The sequence below is a fragment of the Anopheles stephensi genome, chromosome 2 (genome assembly GCF_013141755.1).
Source record: "Anopheles stephensi strain Indian chromosome 2, UCI_ANSTEP_V1.0, whole genome shotgun sequence".
Taxonomy (NCBI): Eukaryota; Metazoa; Arthropoda; class Insecta; order Diptera; family Culicidae; genus Anopheles; species Anopheles stephensi.
The window spans coordinates 63805565-63831231 of record NC_050202.1 but is presented as its reverse complement, the minus strand read 5'-3'; the positions used below and the strand labels follow the sequence as shown (position 1 = coordinate 63831231).

At 46.4% G+C, this 25667-nt stretch overlaps 1 long non-coding RNA gene across 1 annotated transcript; it reads right to left on the bottom strand.

Annotated features, from left to right (window-relative positions):
* Positions 1-6580: 6580 nt before the first annotated feature.
* On the bottom strand, positions 6581-25262 carry LOC118506755. The gene is made up of 2 exons (XR_004905542.1): positions 25025-25262; positions 6581-7528 (listed from the first exon to the last, which is right to left on the bottom strand). It is a non-coding gene; the product is annotated as an uncharacterized LOC118506755 (long non-coding RNA).
* Positions 25263-25667: the final 405 nt, after the last annotated feature.

Below are 25667 nucleotides of genomic sequence, written 5' to 3'. Positions count from 1 at the left end.
CCTAAAAATATAAATAAAGCAGGAAATGTTCAAAAAGGGCCTCCTGTGCTACCCTTTGCGCACTGGAAGTCACGATTTGTTCGGTTCGTTTCGGTGACCGTTTTGTTTTCGATTCCAAACGCTTGTTGCATTCCCCTGTCGGTAATCGGGGGTTTCCTTTATATGTTGGCCGCATATGAGCATAGCGGCAGGCCTATGCTGCGTGTTTCCATGCAAACCGCGTTCCCCCCGCACATCAAACCCAATGCCAATTATGAACAGGAATGCTGCTAGTGTGCGTGTGCTTACATTTGATAAAAGTGTGTGTGTGTGGTTGTATGTTTGAGCTGCTGTTGCATCCACTCGGCTGTGTGTTGGTGCTATACTCACGCAAGCATTATGTTGAGCGTGTTTCCTTGTTGTTTGTTGTGTGTCGTTTCACTACTTTCCTCCAGACTCCAGCAACACTTATGCTACACGACATTTGTTTACGTTTGCATGTTTTTCTCCCTCTCTCTCTCGCTCTCTTTCCCGTTTCGCCGGCATCTCCCCTCCGGAGGCCCTTTTTCCACCGAATGAGCCCGTCTTCTTTGTCTTTGGTCGGCACCAGCAGTGAGCATTTCTAAGTTAACGAACCTACCGAGCTTCATCAAACTTCCTACTCTCTCACCCTCATCGCACCCTCATCTCCACGAGATTTTCCCAATCCTCAGCTAATGTGGCCCGGTTCCCGGGTGTAGGCCGCCGCTCTTAATGGTGGGGTTTGGCGTAGTAGAAATTGCGACTGACCACAGCACAACGCACGACACCGTGGTCGCCGCTCATGGTTGCATGTTGCGATGCAATTTGCTTGTTTTGATTCCACGATTCTTCTTGCCCACTAGAAGGCCTTTGGACGGACGGATCTTTCCATTTTTTTTTTCAAACCGTCTCACATATCATTTTCGAGGGCTATGATTTGGAAATCCATTTGCAGACGCTACCAGACGACGCAACGAAAATCCTAGACCAAAGTTATTGGGCGCCTTTTGCGATGGTGTTGCTCTGTTCTGGAGACTAGGGGATACTCACACCACGATCCCCACAGACAAACACATTTACATGAAGTTTTGGGGGACATGAGCAATGCAATTTTCATGTAGCCGAAAATTACGTCCTGTTGCGCAGTCAAATGCTTTTGAATTTTTTTTCAGCTTCCTTTTTTTCGGGTCGGGGTTTTTCTCATAATTTTATGCAAACTTTTTGGAAATTTCTCGATAAACAAATTACACAAGTGGTTATAATTATCTCTACCCAGAATGTTCCCGGTGGCTTTTTCGGTGTACGAACGGATCGATTTTCGGCCCTCTCGATCTGTTGCAATTTTAAGTGCAACGTTTGGCTTTCTGTTCCACTTTTTTTTGGCGCCATCTCGTGCTGGGCGCGACATTGTGGCGTTCTGGCGATACGAGCGAGACAGAGCAAACCTTCGCCGAAGTTTTGTGCTGCATTTTAGCATTGTATATCCCGCCGCCGAGTGAAGTGTTTAAATAAATTAATGTTGACTTTTTCACACCACTAAGCTCGGATCCGATTATCAGTGGTGCCGGCTTTTGGTGTAGCTTCTGTGGTAAGCGGCCGTTTAATGATTCACCCCTCGGGCATACTCGTGAGTGAGTTTACACGTATGTCTGTCGGGGTTTTTTTTCTCTTCTCTTTCAACAAGGATAACTACATTACCGGTAACTCGTTATGACGCCACCGGCAATGTAAAAAACAAACAGAACTCCTTGTCTCCCCATCCAGGACCGCGAAAACTAATGGTTTTCCCCTTTTAGGAACAGCACCAAACACAGCCTATTTCCCGAGCAGTGATAATGGTGGTGGTAGTAAAGAAATTGCGTTTTAAATCCATTTTCCATGCCCATTTTCCCTGGCTCAATGCGTGGCCGTCGGTATCCTGCTGGTCTACCCCGAACCTCGGACTCGCTTTTACGCTAGTGTGTGTTCGGAGTTTCGCTTTTTTCCCCTGCGTTTTCCCGCACCGTATGCGAAAAACTGTACGCCCTTCCTCAGCGTCTGAGTTTTGTTGTGTATGTGTGTGTGTGTGTGTGGACCATATTTGACTGCTGCTGGTCGGACTGTCGGTGGCGTTGAGGATGGTGACGGCGTCGCGCCACCGATTTGAGTTCAATGACCCAACCCAGACCGGGATGCGGCCGGTGCGTTGTGCATCCACTGGCCGAGGGGACGAACGTCGTACAGAAAACGCAGCAACACACGCGACGCCCGTTCTACGGGCGTAAAACGCGAGAAAATCGTTCAACCGCAACCACTACACGGTGTTGCGCCGGTAGGTCCAAAGCCAAGCCAAGCCACGCCACGCCACGTTACACCGGGATCAAAACAAAACATCCCCGGCGTGGCCCGGTTTTTTTTTTGATTGAAGTTACGCTCGCGAATATTCGCGTTATTCGCTCCTTCCTCCCCGGGTGCATTCAGATTGTGTTGTGCTGCAAGCTTATCGGCGTTAGGGAGAGGGCTCGTATCATGTCCGGATGTACACCGGGGCTATGTCCGAAAACAGAAAACTCACCGAGCGGGATTGCAGTCAATGCACTTTTTGCCTCGGCCGAGCGTGTATTACCCACCCTACAAACATAGTATGCTCTCAGCTGCTCAGCCACCCAGCCACCGGATCGGGCAACAGCTCGGCGCACACGTCGCCCGTGATCATGATATGGATCGGGCCGATCGTGGCGAGGACATGGACGAGCTGGAAGAGCCAAGGGGGTTTGTTGTTGTCGTTTTCCTGCCGCGAACCGGTTTTGTTTTCGCGAATGATGATCTTGCCCGCTCTCACCCAAGCTGTGCTCTAATCTGCAGAAGGTAAAGCTACAAAGTTGCTTCTGCTGCTGATTTGTGCAGCAACCCCAATCGTATCGTACGAAATGGCGCAGCAGGTTCGAGTTTGAAGCTTGTTAAGGAGCTCAATGAGCAGCAATTTAGGGAAACTTTGCAATCAAAGTGATGTTTTGTGGTTATCGAAACTACGCAATATGCAAGACGATTCTCTGCGCAATGAAATTTAATGAAATAGAAATGATTTTTTAGATCCAACGAACCAGTGAAGCCCGTATCAACACGAAGCATCAAATGTCAAAGTGATGACGTTGTAGCGAAACCTCAACAACACTGGTGCGTCATGCGTACGCTGTCATTCGGCCCGATACACTACAGCAGTTCGAATCCAATCCAAGCAACCGCTCGAATATTCGACACAGTGACGTCATTAAAATTGTTCCCATCCTGCTGCTTCTGCTGAAACGTTGTGCGTTGTGGCGTCACCGAGAAGCTGAAGCTGCCCAAAATGGACCGAACCAACGGGAGAAATGAAACAAGCCGCCATACCTACCGTCTGATACGTTGTTTGTTGATAAACAAACCAAGGGCCGACTCGAAACAGCGGGCAACGAACACATTCATACAGGCAAGAAAAGATTCATCCTTTTTTCCATTCCGTACTCGTAGTGTAAGAGAGCGTGAGTTTGTGTGTGTGCGTGTGTCTTGTACGGTAGGCATAAGTACGGTGCGTATCTCAAACAAAGAGGCTATGAACTGAAGAAGCCGGTTACATTTGAGCAGCAACTCTCACACACCTGCACCTGAACTATATTTATCACGCACACACATTAATAACAAAATGTCAATGGTGGCATGTGTGTGTGTGTGATACAGCTATGGTTGAATCGAAGAAGGGACCGATGTAAACAAAGAAGGGCGGCCGTTTCGTGGTCCGATTCTATGACGCCCTTTTTGCGTGTAAGTTGTTGTTGGCAGGAACAGTTCTTCGAGATATTTTTTCTTTCACAATTCAATTAACGCGGGAGGGAGAAAAGTATCTAACCCACATTTCTTCAACCTACAGTCTCGTTCTCGATTGTCTTAACGGATCAATGTACTCAAGCCGCAGCACCCTTCGGTGAATCTTACTCCAATTTTACTTACTCCTCCGATTGTATTGCATTTTATCTAGCTCAAAGCGCCACATTCTCCGATAAAGCACCAGCGTTTACATCAAAATGCCGGCCGGCACTAGTGCGCCCTGTGTTTGCTTTGCAGCTATGTTTGCTTACACCGGATTACAGTGCACAGATGCGTGCAATCAAAGCAGCCGAGAAATAGATCCACCGCCGCTAATGTAAGGCTCTTTCCACTTCTTCCATTGGAGAGTCCATTAGCAAAAAAACAAAAAATCCTACCTTTACCACACTTGACCATCATTACCACCTCCCGAAAGGTACTGATTAACGTTACTTTTCCTACCAACACACAATCAAGCCCTTGTTATCGGTAGATGTGAGAGTTTATTTGTTGTTGCTCTATACCGTCTTGTTTTGCTCCAAAAACCGTGTCGATGTGAACGCGTCTTGCTTTATTTTCTATTACGACGCGTCGTATCGCAACTAAATACGCGTACGCATCAAGTGCCAGCAGAAGATGCGTATCAGCCGACGCACAACGCAGAATGGTAGACGGACCGTTGCAAAACACCTGCACAAAACCCGCGCCATATCACCGCGGGATAGATAACGAACGGAATCGAAAAGGAAGCAACATTACGGCCGGATGTGTTCCCTGCGGATGACGCTGACGTCGGTCGGTATGAATGAGGCTTCTGCCCCCCTCACCCCATAATACGTCACGTCATGATGGCGCTGGAAATTCCCTGCCTAACGTTCCAGAATGCTTGCTGTCAAGGCTTGCGTACGAGGATGCTTTGTGCCTAAACGCGTCTTCACGGGTTTGCGGTTTAATGATTTTATTTACTGCCCAGTTGAGAGAGAGATTGCGTTTTTGTTTTTGGAGGGATTTTTCGGTTTGTTGTTCGGTCTCGGTTAACCTTTTTACGCTTTTACCTCGCAAACGCAAATCGTGATGTCGCATTAATGGAATTGAGAAGCAAGAAACAAAACACTCCAAACTGATGCGTCAGCTTTGTTCTGTGTCATGGTTTTTGTGGCCTCTTATCGCGATCGTATGTTAAGATTTGCCGATAGAAAGGCACGCTTCTTGAGCAGCGTGATTTATCAAGTTTGCGAGGGGGTTAAAATTTAAAAGAGACAAAGTTAACACAACTATTTTATGGTAGCATATGGGGCAGACGACATAATTTTGAAAAAAGGGAATTTCTTCACTCTTTACCTCGACTGAAGTAAGTGGAATCATATTTTGTTGTCAGCATTTTTCTTTTGTTTTTAAGAATTTTTCTTGCTGGGTTAGACCCATACAATCTTATTTTTAAATCAATGAACGGTAATGGAATTATCTCACATCCGGCTTACAGTATTCCACTATAGTTTCGAAACATTCCCCTTAATGATTTAACAACTCCATCATTAGGATCAAAACTCCTTGAAAATAACAAAAAAAAAAGATCAGCCACAATCGCCACACTGAGCTTATAAAGTTTCCCTTTTTTGTAAAAATCTCCTAAATTATTTAAAAAATCCTTTATATCGATCGAAACTCTGTATTAGTTATTCGGAAAACTGATAAAAGTCATTGACTGTGGAACTTATTTTTAATTCCCACCAATCACATTCGGCATATCATCTTCATGCAACCTCGATGACTTGAACCTTATTCGTCGATCGTGTTGTGCTGTGTTTCATACCCAAGAAGACCTGCTGCACTTGGACCCTAATCTATTCCAGCAAGTTATGCACCGTACGACCTGTGCACGGTCTGCTACCGTGAAGATGTGACGTCAGATCCTTTGCCCCCAAAAATTCATCAAATCCTGCAAGGTAAACGGCCTCTTATCAGCCCACTTTCGGGTGGACTACCGCCTCTGAGCTACAGGTACAGAACAATCGCTCACCGGGCCATGATGTGTGTAATTGCGTCGTGATGCATCGGCTTTGTTCTCGGCCAAGCAAGCATAAACCTGTTCCGAGAATGGTTCATCACAGTGCACAACATCGTTCAGTTGCTCGTTTGTGCGTGAAAAATAAGCTCCAAAGAGACCCAGACATATTAAGCAAAGTTTATTGCCAGTAGCATCTTATCTTAGGGTTAACACAAAATATTTGACAAAATAACACTTTAACGCCAGTGTTCGAAACAAAAAACCAAAAAAAAAGTCTGCACATCGGGGATTCCCTGCCGCTAATGCGGAGTTAATCAACCCAACACGTTTCGATTGGCAAATAAACAAACAAACAAAAAAATCACTCAAACACACACACACACACACACACACACACACACATACGACCGGATCAGAAACAAAGCAAAAATCCCATAATGCAGTCACTCACAGCCGGATCTACGTCCATTATCAGTTCAATTAAAGCACTCTCCCTGCTCTGTCCCTGCGGTGTCCGCAATCCTCATCGATTGCGTGGCCTGCGTGTGCGTTGGCCCATTCACAGTCCCCTCGTGTTGGATGTTTGGGCTATGGACATCCTTTCATGCGATTTTCTTACGTCTCTGTGATGTGCTGCGTGACATCTCTAACTATGACGCATCTCTGATGTGAGGCTTCTTAGAACGTTGGATGTGTTTTTGGTGACAATCACTCGATATCATCGTATCTGTATGAATTTACACAATCGTATCCTTTGAAGTATAATTTTTATTCTCTTATAAAAAGTTTGACAATCAGGGATGATTTTCATCAGGAAGATTTTATGAGGAACCATGAACAATCGGCCCAAGAGATGGAAACGCCGTCTAGGGATAATCCATGAAAGTGATGCGTTTGTATTGCGTTTACACAAAACCGGCCAACCGGGGGGTTTCTTTCTCTTTTTCCCCACACCTCTCCCACATCTGACTTCCCCGTGCCACTCCCCTCCCTCGGGGGAATTTCATTGCCCATCCATTGTGTTGAACCTTTCGTCGTCCGAGCGTTCGGTTCGTCCTCCCAGTGGAGCAACAAACCAAAAACGCATGTCACAGTCCCTTGGTTTTTTTTTTGTTTCTGTGTGTACTTCTCCAGCTCCTGAGCCTGTTAAATATGTGCGTTTGATTCTATATAAAGGCTCCAACGAGAAAACCAACACCGAACGGTCGAACAGTCGAACGGTACGGATGAGCGCTCTGTAATACGCCGATTAACTGTCTTGCTAGGACGGCACCCGGTCCTGGTGCTGATCATCGGATGAAATTACAACGCCTTTCCAAACAGTATCCCTTGTGGTGGTGTGCTTTGCTTACCGTACTGTACCGAATTTTACGCTTCCGCTTGTTGCAATAATGTATCATTCGTGTTTGAAGGGAGAGCTAGAGGGGGAGAGCTAGAGGGAGACAGAGGGAGCGTTACTATCTGCGTATTTGATATCGACCATTTCAACTACGTCACAAACAATTGTCGGTTTGGGGTTGGACGAATGTTGCGTCGAATGGTGAGCACCGTGGGTGGGCTTCTTCTGTCCGGAGGGCGTTGAACGGGCGGAAAGTGCGTACATTGCGGCCCGCGAGCAATTGTGATTTTGGGACAGCCAAATTCGGTCATTATGGTTTCGCTGCTGTGTTCCTTGCGTCATCCTGAAAGAAAGGACAGCTTTTTATGGAGAACGTTGAGTACTTTGCGGGCTGGGGGACTTTTGTGAGTTTTAGAAGTTCCAAGATAAAACCTTCCATGAAAAGTGGTCCAGTTTAAGCAGTGAAAAGGGTTTCAAAGTTTCGATTAAAAGTAAAATGTTTTAAAGTCCTGATAAGATTTGATTCGAAGATCCCGAAACTATTGGATTGAGACTTGAAAAACTTCCCTTAGTTTCATCAACAAAATCTGAATACAAATATTTATCATTGACTGCTATCCATCACGGTCATACTCCACGCTTATCCATCGTCTAGGCCAATTGATCACTGTTTTCCAGCTCCAGAAGACTGACCTTTCTTGACAGCCTTAGGCCATGGTCACACGCAGCACAAGATGTCACGGTTGCGCTCCGAACCAAGCAACCCTGAGCTATCGTCACGACATCACCGAGGTAGGAAGTTGCGTGTTGGCGTGCGGCCGGCTGCAAGCTTGTCAATATCCGGAAATTCAACCGAAAAACGCAATCAACTTTACGAACGCAATTGTCTGTTTCGGAGTCTTAGTTGGCTCACGCACTAACGGAGCGATTAGCTGAATGTCAAATTTGTAAACTGCATTCCAATAATTTCTTGAACTGTCTATTAGAGGCTGGAAGGCAAGCTCCTATTCAACACAACACCAAAACAAATAAACCTTGATACGGAACAAGCTAGCTTGATTGATCATTAAGCCGATTCTGTGTGTGATCGAATGGCGCTACCCCCGGCCAGCCGTACAACCCTGAACCATAGTTCCATAATCTTCACCAGTCCGCTTATCACGTTGTTAATTTCCGGTTAATGAAAGGGCTCGCCAATCGCCGAAGTTACCTGCCAGCAAAACAATCCGGCAACAATATAAATCAAAATCGGATTGGACGGCTATTTTCATGGGCTTTAAATTTATGGTTCCAGCTTTTATTAGCATTCATGAATAAATTAATATTTTCTTCGGCATTCCTTCGTCTGCGGGCTCCGTGTCCGTGTCGATTAGGGCGATTGGGGATGCATAATACACAAATCGTTAAAAAATTATTGCCACGATTTCTAATAAACTCGTTCCATGATTGTGGATCGCTTTGCATATATGCCCATCGGTGGATGGAGTTGGTGCGGCACCGTAGAATACAAAGCAGATACAACACCGAAGTTAGATCGAACTGAAATTTTGTGACACATTCGTGCAGAGGACACTGGCGCTGATGGGTCCCTTGTACGCCACATAACTTCCACATGCGACCACATGTTGGTTTGGTTGGGGGTACTTTCAGGCAGGAAATTTATGACGCCCGCCACTGGAGGGAAATGGGGATGGATCCGTTTCCCTAACAAACATGACCCAAATAGCGGTCAGGAGGATGCAAATTGAAGCGCAGTTCGCCAAGTGACAGTTGCGAACCATCGTATCCAGGTGGGATGAGTGTTTCTTGTGCTGAGAACGCAACCTTCAAGTACGCGCCTGTCGTACGCAGGGGCACATCAGCGTACGATGTGAGTTTTTCCTCGCGCTACCAGCGGAGAAGTGAAAGCGTTGCAAATCTCTAAGCGATCGTTTAGAACGAACGAACGAAACCGTACGCCGGAAGCGGTCGTGCTCGTTCGTCCTGTGCGGCTCGATAAGCACGATAAGAGTCAGCAGAAGAAGTAACCAATACATGTGTGCTGTACATATTTTACAAAATGATACGCACTCGGCACCAGTGACGCGCAATAAGATATCAATCGAGCGTCATTTGCTCGGAACGAATGGGACGACACGGGCGGAGGATGTGATGAGCAGAGCGGGATTCTACGTAGCAACATAGCAGAACTTGTAGAAAAACAGGGGACCATCCACTCTGGCAAACTAATCGGGAAAACTCCATCTCCAGCTGAGGCATCCGACACCACCATCAACTGGATGGAATTGAAAGGGAGAGCAATAACAACAAATCTTTCAGTTGGTTGCAGTTGAAGTGTTGTTGGCTGCAGCTTGGAACCGGGGGAGGCCGGGCCGGTTTAGATGCTGGATGCTCCGGACAGGCAAGTGGCCTAGTCGGCTAGCGAGTTCTTTCGGCTGCATGGTGGATTTGTTCGCCTCAGTTTTCTTTGTTCGCCCGATGGAGGGTGCGTCAATGTGTGTGACCTAATTTTTAACCCAACGAATCACACATTCCCTACCACGGTGGTTGCCGTCTGATTAGTATAGGGGGACTTCAGTCATCGGTCGTGGCCCCAGCCGAGAAACCCGCGGGCGATAACAAGCAGCAGCAGCAACAGCAGCAGTGGTCTTGGCCTTCTTGGTGGAAAAAACGGGGTTTCGGGTGGGTTTCTTCATGCACGGCGTGGTATGATTTTTCGGACCGGGGTTCAGGACCAGAGTTTAGGTCAAACCCTAAAGCCCTTCTGAAGTTCTTCGGTGGATGTGGTCGGTGCTTAGGGGAGAAAGTAAATCGGTCGCTTGGAAGCTGTGTAAGCGGCCATTTGTTTTTTTATTTTGTTTTAGCCTTAACAATACACGATGGAGCAGAAAGTACCGGGTGGATCGAATAACTTAGATAAAGCTGGAAAGCAAGACCGTTAAAGTTTAATGCAGAAAAAAGCAATATCGTTGGTTAAATTTTAATTTTAATTTGCTTGTTATTTATGTCCAAGTTTTTTTTGTTCAACTTCAAACACGCCTAATACTACGGAAAAGTTTGACCAATAATTCTTTAAAGTATGGTTTGTTTACAATGCAATTAGGGGTTAAAAATAGCCTAACCTTTGTATTTGCCCAACACATGTAACATAGCTTTTACTATTCGTATCAAGTTTCAAATTAATGATGGATAATGGATTATCTTTCAATTAAAAATGCGAACCTAGGGGACCTCGCTGGTACTTCAATTGCTTTCTCAAATATTATCCTCCATTTATGCGAACCTCGTAGCTTGTTTTCTGTGTAGCATTTTTTGGGAATTTTATCCCACATTTTCGGCTACCTCACCGTGTGCGTTTGTAAAGGTCAAATCAAGGACATGGCTCGTCACGGGACAGCAACCAGCGGTCCCGAAAAAGCTGGAATATTTGGCCATAACAAAACTCCCGGGAAGGAGGGAAGGCTGGTCGGGCAGGGACACAGCATGATCGGTTGCGTTTAAAGTCCAGGATTCGGTATATGTGTGTGCAGGGATGAACGCATTAATTGGGAAATACACACGCATTTCCAAACACCAAAGGACGTCATGAATTGTTAAGGACATTTCTTCAACCTCTCTTAAAAACTCTCTCTCACGCACTCTCTCTCTCTCTCTCTTTCGCTTGCCTCTCTCGAACGGGGGTTTCCTTCGCGATGAACAACAACAATTAGGTTGCGTCGATGACAGCCGAAATGAAGTCCTTTTGCGTATGTGTGCTTCACAGCGAGTGAACCCGCCTGCGCTGGTGTGCGTGAACAGGAAGGGAAAAAAATGCCGGCTAATGGCGCGAAACCACAATCAAACGTAGAGTCCCTTTTTTGTCTCGCTTGTACTTGCTGCTGGATGTGGTGAAACAAAAAACATGGTTCCCAACACACGCACACCACCAAAGAAATTCCTAGCGATTCCCACCGGATAAAAGGGAAGGAATTTCACAATGTTTTCCAACCGGGTTGGGTTTGATTGAAAACTGTCGGTATGTGTACCTGATTGTGCCGTCACTTGTGGATGACTTCGTTTTTGTTCTAGCGTAATGAGCCAGTTAGTCCTCGGTTTTGTTTGTTTAACTTTGTTGTAAATGCTCACTCCTGTGGAAGTTTGTCGATATTTCTCCCTAGTTTTATGAGGTTTTCTTTATTGCTACTGTCCTTTTGTGACAACCTTTTTTATGATCTTTCTTTCTTGTCCGAGTTTTATGTACTGAGTTTCGATGTTGTAACTCTCACCAATAAATGATCCAAAAATGGAATACACATTTATTAAACACACACACACAGACATTCTCCCACATAAACATCCATCAAAGTCCTTCATAATCGTTTATATTCTAGGCAGGTAGAAAAAAGTGAATCCAGCCTCTCAAACCTGTCTCAAGCAAGCCTACCCAAAGCAAAAAAAAACGAAGCTAAATAAAAATCCTTTTCGTCCTTTTTTTTTCGTTGGTTCATTGTGCAAGGAAGCCTGTATCCTTCGGAAGGGAAATAAAGAAGGTGAAACGGGTAAGGCGCATCCAGACGGAAAAGGAGAAAGAACTGAAGTAGTAAAATCAACAGAAAATCAACAAAGCACCATGCCCACCTGCCAATGCACTTTATGCATATGCCGTGTGGCTGATGTTCAGCGATTGTCTAGCTCGATCGCGGCCGGCCGACCCGGAATGGGAAAACTGTGTGTTCAAAATCCCAATCGATCCCAAACGACCTAATGTAAGCTCCCTCTGCAGTGCTACCACAGGTTCTGTCTGGCGTGAAGCGGAAGTGTTCATACGTTGAAGGGCCCTTTAGCCCTTACACAGAGCGGTTGGTGTGTGTGCATAATTATAGAGCATGAACCGCGCCGACCGGACAAAGTAATGCAACTGCAGAGAGATGGGTTTTTTGTAAGCGCTGAATTAGTTGTTGGAAAATCCATAAGTTTATTTGATGTTTTACTTGTACATACACGTCATATTGAATCGAATTGTAACTCACACGAATAATGTAGCCTTTTTCGTACTTCGTCCCTAAGTTGTGTCCTTTCGATTTCTTTTGTGCCTTAGACAGCTGCAGTTTCGTCCTATTCCCGAAACGAATCTACCAATACCATCACCTCACACATGCTCCGATGTAATCCTACAGACGACTTCGGTAGATTCCCATTATTAACCGACACGAAAGGGAAGATCTAGATATGAGTTCACTTTTCCTCTTGAAATGAGGAACTCTTTCTTCACACTTATGCTATCGGAGATCTTAACATTTTACCCCTGAAGCTATGGGCATTGGTTTTTTCGACTGCATCGGCGCTACTCGCTCAGGTCCATAAGCTCATAAGTACGCTTCTCGGATAGGATGTTTTGATATATCAGTAAATCCGAGCTTGGAAGGCCACCTTCCTCAGGTCGAGAGAGACCGCAGCAAACGAGCAGCGCACTTACGCCCTAGACAAGCACAAAAGTCAATCAACGAAAGCGGGTCGATCGGAAATCGGTTTAATGCATGCTACCCGTACACGTCTGCACATTGTATAATACACAGCATCGGTACTAATTAAAGCAAAATTAGAAACTAGTTACCGCGTCCACACCGCTCAGCTCTTATCGAAACGCTCATTAAAAGCGACCGGTGTGAGCCGACAGGTAAGGTGTCCGGCGCACTAGACCACTCCCGCTTGAATCTGTCCGCCCGGGTGCCAGGGCTAGTTTACTTTCCATTTTGGCTATTTTACTGCCAGTGGGACGTTGCGTAAAATTAGATAACGTCCCACCCTTTCCTTCCTTCCCTACCTCCACCTCCACCCGAAGTCTCCGGGCTGTCGAGCACTCCGCGAATGGTGGCACGTGGCGCAAAACTGTCAACCTTCGTGGCCAGATTATGCGTGCGTTGATCATACATTTCGTTTGAATTTGATTTCGCATCCGTTTGGCAGTGAAGAAAACATAGCGGAGCCAAATGGTGACGATTTCTCTTCCCATCGGTTGGATTCAACGCTAATCAGCGAGTAATTAGCCTGAAATGGGAATCCGATTCCGCCACAAAACGCACCCGATCGATCGATGTGACGATGCGCATGACAATTCGAATTAGTACTTGAGTTGTGGGGACGACCGCCGCTAGCTGCTGCATTCCCGCTTCAATTCGAATCGAAAGCTATCTCACCCTCTTCTACTCCGAGTCTGTGAATAAGGCTCGATTTCTGCGGGCCATGTTCATTTCCTTTCCATGGGAAGGCGTTAAGATAGCGATCGTGTGCAAGCTCCCTCTAACGGGGTTTGTCCAACGATCGGGGATCGCCAACTGCACCAACAGAACCACCGCTTGCGCTTGTTTGCTCGACACGCTCAGCATGCCCTCGGGGACGCCACGGAACCCGTCCTGCGCTGGATGCACCGACCGCCGACCGATCGACATGTACAGGTAGCTGCAGCGATAGCTTCAGGTTTGGTCTGCAAGTCCCCGGGGAACCGCAACGAGCTGCCACGATACTACACTGCCTTCTCCGGAGGCCCCCTTATGCACTCTCCCGTCTTGAGCTCTCCAAAAGCAACCGGGCAACACTTTCACTTCTTCTAATCGTGAAAGTTTCGTAACACCATTTTTCACCGTCCGGCCGTGTGCCGTCTCTGCATACCCAAAACCTGAACGTCACCATCCTGCCACCAGTCGCTGGAAGCCACGGCACTGCGGACTGGGCAATATCTTGCCGGTGAAATATGTCCGCCTATACTTGTTGTGTGTGTGTGTGCTTGACAGGCGGTTGTGATGCCCTTGGCTAAACCTGTGCGCCAACTATCGGCTGAGAAGGATCTCGTATGCGCCAACACACTCGTTCACGTGGGACCCGCACTGTGGTGGCACGGTGGATTAGGCTTAGCGAAAATGAGCACTCTCAGGAATTCTGGCTGGTTTACACGAACCGTGGTACCCTTTTGCATTGCGGTGTGTCTTTGTGCGCGGTGGAATTCTTTTGCGGCCGTGCCAGGTGCTGCAACGCGCGTTTGGAATGTTCGGGAAGGAACATCATTTTTCCTGTTGACAGGCACAACATCACCACCACCACCACCGGACGGTTAGAGTGGCCGATTCGCGCTGGGAAGGTAGGAATGGACCTGAGAGGATTCGCATTCCGATAGTGGAAAAACAAATTAAATGGCAAAACCATGTAACCGGTCGGGGGAGGAATTCGATTCGGTACTTAGTGAAGGGTTTTCTAAAGCTGCGTTAAGGTGCGCTAGGAAAACGATTGGGGAAGGTTTCAGTGGTTTGGTAGATTATGCTGGCGTTGCATAGCGGTGGTAAGCTGGACAGGAACCTTCATGCAAATACAATCGATCTTCCTTGGTGGAACATCATGTTTGTGTGGACACGAAGACACATCTTTTATCTTCGGCTACGGCTTTTTTGTGTAATCAATAATAGTTTTGAAGCTTCGCACTTTCAAATCCTACTTCTATCTATCCACTTGCTTACTTGTCAGGCGCTACTTGTTCTTGGTCCCTTAGAGAGGTCCTCGTTATCGCTCAGGCTGTCAGTATAATATTCTGGAACTTTCTATTGGGCTCATCAACACCATCACTTTATGGACAAAATAAATATACTTTATAGGCTGGGTCATTCAGCCACCACCGTACAGTTCTTAGCGCTAACTCACGGGGCCAAAAATCCTTCTGAGCATCATTCTCTCCGACGCGGCTTAGAGGGTTTCGTTAGTTAATGTGACCACGGTAATCTCCAATCCGAGATTTGGTGTTGAGACGCTTGCTCAATCCGTTGGTAAGCTTCTGCTACACATACCACGATCTGGAATGAAGTATAGAAGATGGTTCCCGAAGATTCCACCTCCAAGTCACGGATGGTCCTCTTTAGCGATGAAGAGAAACTCCCTAGTGTAAGCCCTTGTCTGCAGCGAAGAGTCCTGAGAGTACTTATACTTACACCATATACTATATATATATACCATATACTTACACTTAGAGTGTGTTGAGTCAAAAGTTCTTCTTTAAAGCTTATTTCCGAACTATCATCAGCTAAGAGCGGTTATTCAAGATTCGACAAAGTCCATGTCTCAGAAGGGTATTTAAATCATTAGACTTCTACACAGTTTTAGACCCTTTTCCTGGAGTCCATATTTTAGATTTTACACTCTAACTCCTGAAAAACCTGAGAACTCCTCAATATCTTGCTGAGAAATCTTACTATTTTCGAAATTAAATTAAACCTCATTGCGCAAGAGGATCAATTACACAGATTACAAAACATTTCCGCTGATTTAAAGCTACCTCTTTGAAATGTTTGTACGCTCGTGGCCTTGGTTTAGGATCCCTCCGACAAACACTGTCACTTCACCAGACCTCTTCAGATGTGATTCTCTTCGCGTCAAACTACAAGACGAACCGCGTTTCACCTATGTAACTCATGTTGCTTCATCAATCAATGTGCTAACCTTGCATGAAATGAAACCAATCGAGAAGCCAACAGGCCCAACTGAATTGTTGTGTGCCTCTCTGTGGTTTGCTGTCCTTGATTACGACCATTCGTGAAGTGTATCGCCCAAAACACCGTGAAGCCTATAAAGGCACTTAAAAAACTCTTGAAGCAGAAACTATGGGACATTATTCAGAGTGAGGAATTTTGGAATATATTATATTCTGCATATTTCACATGTTTAAACTGCCTAATGCGTTACTGTCACGTGTGTCGTAGGAATTGCATGCCAAGTAGCAACGTCTCTTCGCCCACAGCATAAGTCAAACACCAGGCCAGGGCAGCATAGCTTTAATGAAAACAAACACAATCAATCTCGACCTTCCACTTCCCATCGCCGAAAATGTTAAAGGAATTCACGCATGCGTGTAGCCATAACGCGACAGTGGTCTTCATCACCGTCCTTCAGCCTCCATCTTCCGTCCCACCGTGGTCCAAACAAGCGGTCCAAAGGTGGTAGAAAATGAACGTGTTTTGCTACGACTGCGAGAGAGTTATGCGGCACAAACATTGCTAAATGTGCGTGGCCAAAAACACCCGGCCAACTGTTTGGTTTGGTGGCCGCATACGGTGCACCAACACCAACCAACCAAGGCTGCACAATAGGAGGCACATTGAGGGACAACACAGTCGGGACGGCACGGCCGAACCTCGCAGAATGTAGTGAGCCGTATCGTGCAAACATGCGCCACGCAATAATGGCTTCGGTGGTAGCATTTTGGACGGCCAACAACATACCAGAAGAAGAAGAGGAGGAAAAACAACACCAACATCCAACAGCGAAAGCGATCGTGTGTCATGTACGGTGGAATGTGTGTGTGTGTGTGTTTGTGCACTGTTTCTCTGTGTTTGCCTGTTTAGGTTTTATTTGTTTTTCCAAAAAGCGCGAATCGTGAAACAAAATCATCGCCCGCGGGGGGGGGAAGGAAGGGATGGGTGAGGGGGTTTGCGCACGCGCAGTTTTGCGTCACATATATACAAAGCACGAAAGTGAGAGTCGATCACGATCCACCGAATGATGACGACCGGCGATGAACATGGTCGTTGCTTAGAAGCTTTTTTCGGTTTCTGCTTCTTTAAAATTCATTTCCCACCCCAAAACAAGCGAGCTTTCGATAACTTTCGATCGTTGAAGATGTGAGTGTGTGTGTGTGTGCTCTAGCAGCTTTAACTAGCGCAAAACACCCGGCAGTACTTGTGAGCGTGATTTACAGCTGGACACACCGGCACAGCTTAGGGGAAGGGGAACATTTTTTTCCAAACCCTTCTAGCACATTCGGTTCCAAAGCTTGGGCGAGGTTTGGTGGGAAAGCAAAGAAGGTGGCGTTCCGTTACCAAGTGCAATCGAGCCCGCGTTGCAGTCGAGCCCGGTTAACCGGCCGGCCGGCCACACAGCACTTCAGTGTGCCGGTTTAGCAATGGAAAGTGAAACTTGAAACCGAAATTTTAACAGCGTACCGCGATCAGCTGTAAGCGAATGTGTGGGAAAACACACACACATATTTAACAGACGATAAGGAAGTAGAGAAGCAGAGAGAGAGAGAGTGTTGAGTTGAGCTGCAACTCAATGCAACCTACTACCAGCTCAACCGAGCAACGAGTGGTCATGGTATGGAAATTCGTTTGGGGAAAATATTTACTTCCGGAAAACTTTATGCATCAGAAAGAGCCACTTCCTGCAGCCAAAGATTGGATATTGAGGTTTCCTTTTACGGATACCACTTCAGCCAAGTTAAACAAATCCGCCAACAAAGTTTCTTCAAACACTCAATCCACATTGACGACTCTTATGCCAAGTCTCACCGCTTCACCATGCACATTACTTCATCATTCAGAGCAGCGTTCGGCTGAAAGCAAACGTGAACGATCGATCTTACCGGTATTGCATAATGATTTGCGTGCAGCCAGCAACTAGGCTCAAATCTCATTTTACACAGTTTTATGACACTTTTCTCGCTCGCTCGCTCGTGTCCGCTTCTTCGTGGTGGTGTCCGGATCCCTCAAGCAAACAGTGGCGTTTTTGCCCCACTCACCTTTTTTTTGGCTCACCGAATGAAGAAGGAAGTGCGCTGTAGAGAGGCGATCACGATCGCGATCGTAGCCGTGCATCGTAAAACCTAAGCAATGCAACAAATTAGAACGAGGCCAAAAGTGTGATCAAGTAACAGCAAAAAACGTGAACCGCTTTTTCTTACTCTCTGCGTGGCAAACTCATTTGGGGAGGGGGTGGGGGGTGGGGAGAAGATTGGTCGGGGGAGATGGGTGCATGCATACCTGAAGAGGAAGGAGAGAGAGAGAGCAAGAAAAAAAGCACAAACCTAAATCAAGAAAACGGTACTTCCACCTGCACCACCCTCACCCAGATACACCCTCTCCCTTCCTTCCCCCTCTCTCCTTCGCCACCTCCTTCCCACTTCACCCCTTCATTCGATCCACTGGTCCACCAATCTGGTGGGCTTGGTTGCGTTACGCTACGCGGCTTCTGTTGTAGCCGCCATTATTGGCCTGCGCTACGAACGAAACCGTTAGGCGCGAGAATAAGTAGCGCAAAAAGTAGGAAACAATAATAGGCAAAGCTAAAGCCTGTGTATGTGTTGGTAAGTTGGGAGCTTCATGATGGGGAAATTCAGGCAAGCAACACAACAGCAACAACAACAAAAAAACGCCACTTCGGGTGGAAAACCTGAGCTCCGAGGCACAATTACTGAAGTTTTTCCTATTTGGTGGGATGGGATGGGATGGCACAGGAAGGAGGTGGAGACGAACGGCAGAGAGTTAAACCGAGCGATCGGTAGCGGTTCAGCGCACGTTTACACGAGACTAAACTTTCGCAATTCTTCGGTGGCCACATCGAGCCACCGGTGATGCACGGGATTTTGGGGCGCGCACGTGCAAGCTTTGGTTTTGGAGGCCCACCAACACGCGTGCCCTTTTCACGTTTGATGCAAATGTTTGGAGTTTTGTGGACTATTTCACAATTTTTGTGGAGATTTCCAAACATAAACACATTTGTGGACTTTCTTTCAGGAATCTTGGGGCAGAATTGCTAACGACCAAAACGACTTGATCGGCTAAGTTGTCTGGGTCTTTTGCCTAATACAATCGGTCTTTTGCCTAATATATCCTGTCAAGTCTTAGGTAACTTCGCTAGTTTTAGTACGTCCAATAATCATTAGGAGATGATCCCCGATCATTCGATCTTAATTTGCTTTAATTTTTATATCAGATTGGGGCTGTTCAGCGGCTTAGGAAATAGCGATACTGGTTTTCACGCCGTAAGACCGAGAATCAAATTTCATACGAACCATTATCCCGTAGTGAAAATTGTCTATCTCACTAAGTGATATCATTTAGTCTAGATAGCCAATATATGGCCACCAGGACTTATTGATCGGTTTAGCCAAGATGAAGAAATATTCCAATATAAGTTGCGATCTTCAAGAATAATGAAAATCTAGGCTAAAGCAAACCTTCTGTAAAAATACTTCAAATCAAACCGGAAAACCTGGAACATACCTATCACATATCTTCATATGTGTAGCATCCAAACTCCACAACAATCGAGCACACGAACATGCACACATCTTCATGGGATGAATTTTAAACTAACCTAAACCGGTGATGATCAAACTCTCACCGATCTACGGGATGTGTCGCCCGGCTTTACACTTTCTTTTCTTGTTTCCATTTCATCCGCAATGCCGTAATCGACGAACGGCGCCTTTTGCGTCTTAGTTTTGACCGGCGAAGCAGCTTCCATCCACCGAGTTTCCATCACCCACCGGATAACCCTCACCATTTTTCCTGATGCTTTAGGGAGGGACGCTGATCGTAACCTCAATTCGGCTGAATCTACCGGAGATCACCGGATTCGTGGGGTTTTTTTTTTTGGGGGGGAGAGAAGCTCAGTTGAGATCTCTTTTTTTCTGCAACAGACTCGCAAAAGCTTTTGCTTTCATAGTTTTTCTTCGTAAAATTGGAGTACGATTCCAGCTTTAATCATCTTTGGTAGGAATTCGTCACACCTATCCGCCACAGCACTAGTTAGACTTTTACAGAAGAGAGTTTGAAAAAAACCCAACAAAAGAAGGCAAAATGACTTCTGTTTTCACACTTTTCGCTTTTATACTTGCATCGCAAAGGAAGGGCTGAAAATCATTTCCCGCCACCAGTAGCCACCGTTTAATGATTTGATCGAGGAAGCTTAACCTGCTTAACGGCACGCCAAACATGACATGCGGGCTCGCGGGCTCTGCCGAGGTTTAAGGTCTATACATTGCTCCATTTTTTTGTTTTGTCCATTGCATGTGGGCAATAGTTAGCCTTGTACATTGTAAGGCCACCCGGTTCTTCGTGCTACGCGAAGCCGCTGGAACCATTACCCAAACTGTCCAACACTTTTAATCGCTACATGAATTGCTCAAATGGGCCGGAAAGAGATGTTGTTTTGGTCTGTGCAGTGTTCGTTAGGTCTGATCTCTGGTGGTTTCTTTCGCAGTTGGAGCTATACCCCGGTAGCTATAAAACGGTATTTCCACAGTACATAATTTCCCACCCGCAAAGCATCGCTGCCAAGCAGGACGAGGGTAGATGATCACGCTTGGGCAAGCTTTACGGCTGCTTTGTAGTTGATTTATTTCCATCTACAAACCGTCGTCATAAAGTAGCACCAGCCAGCCGTCCAAACTGGTGGCAACCTGTTGAAGTGGACCATAAAAGTGTGACCATTTTATTTGCGGCCTGTTTTTCCCGTGGTGCACCTCAGTTTCGGTTCACTTTCCATTTTTTTGTCCTCTGTTGGTTTGCCTAAATGCGATTGCGTCAGATTTTATATGCACCAGTAAGGGGGGGAGAAGCGTTACATTGTTACGGGGAGCATAAATTATTGAATGGTTTAATTTATTATTTAATGCTTTTATTTATTATGTTTAATCTGTGCTGCGTCTAACTCACAAGCCAAAGGGGGGGGGGGGGGGAGGAAAAGCAGACGATTACATTTATAAGAAATCAGGCCAGATTTGTAGTGATAAGGCCTCGTCTTCACCTCACGTACTAATCGCAATCGTGCGTGTCCACTTCGCGGTAACGCTTTACGTGCTGAGGGCGTGCGTGAGGAACTCTAAAAACGTTAGTGAAAAAAGCTGTAAGCCACTCAGCTACAAAAACACCATCCAACAAGACGCCGTAGACGAAACTGTAACATCATACCGGCAAAAAGGCACCGGGCGTGTCGTAAAATCGAGAGTGTAAACCCGCGAGTTACAGAAAAAGCAAACCGCGTTGATAGAAACATGATAACACCTTACGCGCGAATTTTGCGCAACGCCAAAACAACGCCGAATCGAGGCCGCTGACAAAAAAAGGAGCAGGAAGCAACAACTGCGAAAGAAAAAATCGCAAACGTTTGATGCGATACGGTTGAAGAACATTTCTTCACTTCGCTGGCCAACGCGCACAGTAAACATCGTCATCAGTCGCGCTAATTAATGATGCATCATCGCAAAGTAGGCAGTGTTTGAGGCGTCCAAATTCGATAAGCTGTAGAATGGAAAGAACAGCAAATAGAACAGTAAGAAACAAACACATACACACACACATAACCACCCTCTGGCGTCATTTGTCCGTGACGGAGCACGCACCACCGGAAAGTACGCGAAGAGTGAAAACCGGCTGCTTACGATATTGGAGGCCGCTCCACTAAAGTGGGGTGCTCCAAAAATGGCAACTCGTACACACACGCACACCAATCAGCCACCGTTTTGCTGTGTGTACACGGGCCACAAGAGCGTGCCAAGGATGCCATTGGCAAACGCGCACCACCGGCAATGAACGCGATCGCGAAAACAGTCGCGCTTGAACGCGAGAGAGAGCGAACGAGAGAGCAACCCTATTGATGTGAGCGAGAGATGTGCAAAACAAAAAGTGACCTACCGCAAAATCTCCCGGGCGCATGCGCTTTTTTTGCATGAAGAAATGAAGCCACTACACCACACATACACATCCACACCGGTGCCTTAGCATCGGTGTGCTGGGAAACGCTGGATGTTGGTGGTTGGTGTTTCTGGACCGGAAAAGGGCGTGGAGAAGGGTTAATGGGCGAAGGAAACGCGTATATCCTGTTGGTTTCATGCACGCACACACACACACACACACCAATGGGGTGTACTGCGTGCCCCAAATATGGGGACCTCTCGCCAATAGCGTCCGTGCGATGTTTTTGTAGAGTACCGTGGGACAAAAGTGTGTGTATCGAGTATGTTTGATGAGTGCTTACAGGATAAAAAGAATGGCTTTGACAGAATGACAGAAATAAAAATATCATGATAATTATTATTAATATGAAAATATGATAAGTCTTATAGATGTTTAATTAAACAAATTTAACAAAACTGTTGTAAAAAAATTAGAATATCAACCATCTATAAGGTTTGAATTTAAAATACTTGGCTTTTGGTGTAAATGTTTTAGTAATATAAAATGGTAATTTCTAAATAACAGTAACAAAATTACTGATGGAGTCTCGTGCCCCACTGTACTCTACACACGATTGCCGATTTACATAGCGAAAGCCGGTTCCGAAAATTACTGCTCGATGGAGCACGAGCGCGTAACGCGGAAGGTGTCCCCATTCCCTTTTCCTTGCCTCCCCTCACCTCTTGAACTCCTTTCTCTTCCGTTCATATCCGTTTATTATTGAAAAGATAAGAATGTAATCTGGAATTTTACATTGGGACTTTTTGGTCATTTCTTTCGCGACTGTTCTTCAGGTATTAGGTTCACTTCGTAGATCAGAAAATTCAGTATCTCCAAATCGGTATCCACACACATCGATACCATTTCGCGAAAACGTAAACAAACCCGTGGCTCAAAATGGCTCCCACTTTGCACTTTGAGTAACGTAACGCAGGCTCCCCTGACGAGGGGCGTTACAACCCGTTACGAGCTGTTGTAATCCGCTCTCGCTAGCAAAACAGCTGGAATGAGTTGAAGTTGCTCGGGTTGCTCGAGCTCAAGGGGGGTCGAAAGGGGCCACCATGCTACCCTCTCGTCGTTTCCCAACCGTACAGCGCAAGATTTAATAATGATGTGAGCGGCGCTGGCGCAGGAACACACAATGGCGATGGAGAGACCTCGGAGGAGAAGGTTTTTATGCTGCGAAGGGGGGGGGGGGGGGGGGGTGTTTCGAGCATATACATAGACCCCCGCCGAAAGAGCCGAACTCGCGCTGCGTTCGTCCAGCGCGCACCATTCGCGCACCAACATAATGTTTAGAGACAAAACGCAGAAAAAGAAGAAGGAAAAAAGGCTGGAAAGGAAAACTGTTTCTCCTCTAACGGTGGAGTTTGTGTGGTGATGATGCTTCGGTCACCATTTCCACCCGCCCGTTCGGGGGGATCATTCTCCACCTTCAAACTCCGTTGGTCTTTATGCTGCTGTTGCCTAGAGCATGGTTTCTGAGCTTCGTTGGAAAAGGGGGCAGGGTGAAATGGGTAGAAGGGGGATGAGGGGGAAGCTGCTTGATGCGCGAACAAGCGACCGCGAGGCGGTGGTGAGGATTTAATGGCGCAGGAGGAAAAATATTGTGTACGGTGGCCCCATTCCAGTGTCGGCCCCATCAGCGCTTGCATGGATTCTGGATCCATGTGTGCGATTGTGTGTGTGTGTGTGCATGCAGTTTTGTACTTGTGTATGGGATGGTTCGTTCCCGGTTGCCGGAGTATTGGTGATCTTAAATTTTATGCTCATGCATTCGAGGAGAAAAGTCGCTCCAAGGCAGGGCAGGCAGGCGGGAGGCCAGGTCTCGGTTCGCTATATTACAGTTATTATGAATACTTTGCAACGGAGTTGTTTTACTCCGTTTTTATTTTCCTTTTTTCCCTTTTTCTGTTTTTTTGCCCACTGGTGTATGCAGTTCTGAGGAAACTTAGATGTGCCGTCTGCGGGATCCGTGATTTTCAGCAACTTTAAGGTTAGGGTTTTTATGGCGTTATTCTTGTAAAAAAACTTACACCATAAGAAATGAATGACAATAAAATCCTTGGCAAATCGTTGTGTAAGCTACCAGCAGCAACAACAACAAAAAAATCAAAACAAAAATGTCCTTCACGACGCGAAGCACCAATTTCACGGCAGTGAACTCAATTATGCGTGTCATTTACGAGCTTTTAGAGGAACCGTTTTACGATTGATATTTGTGAAAGAGAAATAAATAACAAAAAGACCCAGTGCATATATTAAACAAAATACACAAACATGCGACACGCGTGCTATGTTTGCATATCTGTTCACAGATCGCCTATACGAGGAAGACTCCGCTCCAAGGGCTGTCGGTGGGCACATAAAAACAAACTTTAAGTGAAACCGTACACCGCTGGTATGGTACGTGCTGTAGCGGTGGCATGCAAAAGAGAGTACTGAAAAAACACGAAGCAAAAGTATTACAATCACGAACCAATATGCGAGCTGAGAAACAAAACGTTCGCAAGCAGCTGAGCAGCAGCGGTAGCGAAAGATGGTGTCACTATTGCTGAACCACCTTCTCCATGGTTTTCCAACTGCCAACACTCCGAGTGGGGCGCACGAATGAAGCAAAAAGCGCATCGGAATGTGTGTTGTTGATTTTATGGCAGGCTGTTGAAGTAACGCGAGCGGACTTCATTCGCCTCCTTAAAACGCATCGGAAAATCAGCTGCTGCCGTTACTACCCGTTATTGTGTAGCGCACCGAGCTGACGCACACACTCTCTCACCGAATAGCCGAGCCCCCTCCCAAAATCGAATCGCACGAACGAGATGGCGAACAAACAAACAACTTCCTATTCGCTCTCACCTTTCCGCGATGGCTGCCCGTACGCACACACCAGCAACCACTGCTGCCATACTGCTGCCATCGCACAAAGAACGGCCCCACACCACTACAGCCCTGTAACAACGGCGGCAACACCCGCTTGACAGGATGTCGCGCAACATGCAAGCTGAAACTCGGGCTGAAAGTCATTCGAGTTTCAGCCTTCTTGAGTGACCGGGCGTGAGCGGCGAGCGTACTCGGCACTTGTTCTCACCATATTCTCATGCTCTCTTTTTCTTTCCTTTCGCTGTATTGGATGCTCCCCGCTCCAAGCACAGCTGTTATGGATATAAAAGAGCAATTCTTAGAAACCTAGTTGCAAGGAGCAATTTACGATGCAATCGAACGTTTTATTCAGAATGTTTACAGCAGCTGGTCGATCAAAACAAAATATTGATTGCGTTTAACTAACAGTGAAATTTGTACTGAAATTATTAGAAAAGGTATAAAAGTTATGAAAAACGAACGTGAAAAACTATACACACTTTCATTAGGTTGGGTACCTACCGACTATTTGGTTCACTGCACTAGTACGATCAAACACTTTCGCGCATGCGAATACACTTAAACTCGTTCAATAGCCACACGGTAAAAATTTTAAGCTTTATAATCCACTTTCATGCGCACCAAGCCAAGCCAAGTTGAAAACTGTTTATCTACCTGTGATCTGTCTGGTTAACATTCTACCACAAGTGTGAATTTCCAACACATAGAACGAGAGAGCATTCAGGAGTAGCGTAGAGTGGTGGACCATGTGAGAGTGCGAGAGTGTGAGCCGAGCGCAAGGCGAAATTTTTCGAACACCTTAACGGAACGAGCGTTCCGGAATGGAGAGGGAAGGTAGTGTCGAGGTGGAGTGTGAGGGTAGCTTATGCTCAGGAAGAAAATTCGGCAAACACACTACTGGTGGAAGCGTTCAGGCATGAAGTGGGATTGCGGAGTGCGAGTAAGTTGCGCGATCGCTCGAAAGTGTGGGTCAGGGGTAGCGAGAGGCATCAAAATGAGTTACTCTCTGTCATGCGGGCAAGCCCGCGCGCGTTGCAGCCGCTCGCGTGGAGGGGAACACTCATCGAATGAACACGGCGGATGAACTCTCCCGGTGTAAGGGGAAATACGAGCTCGCGCGCGCTCTCACCACTACACACGCGCA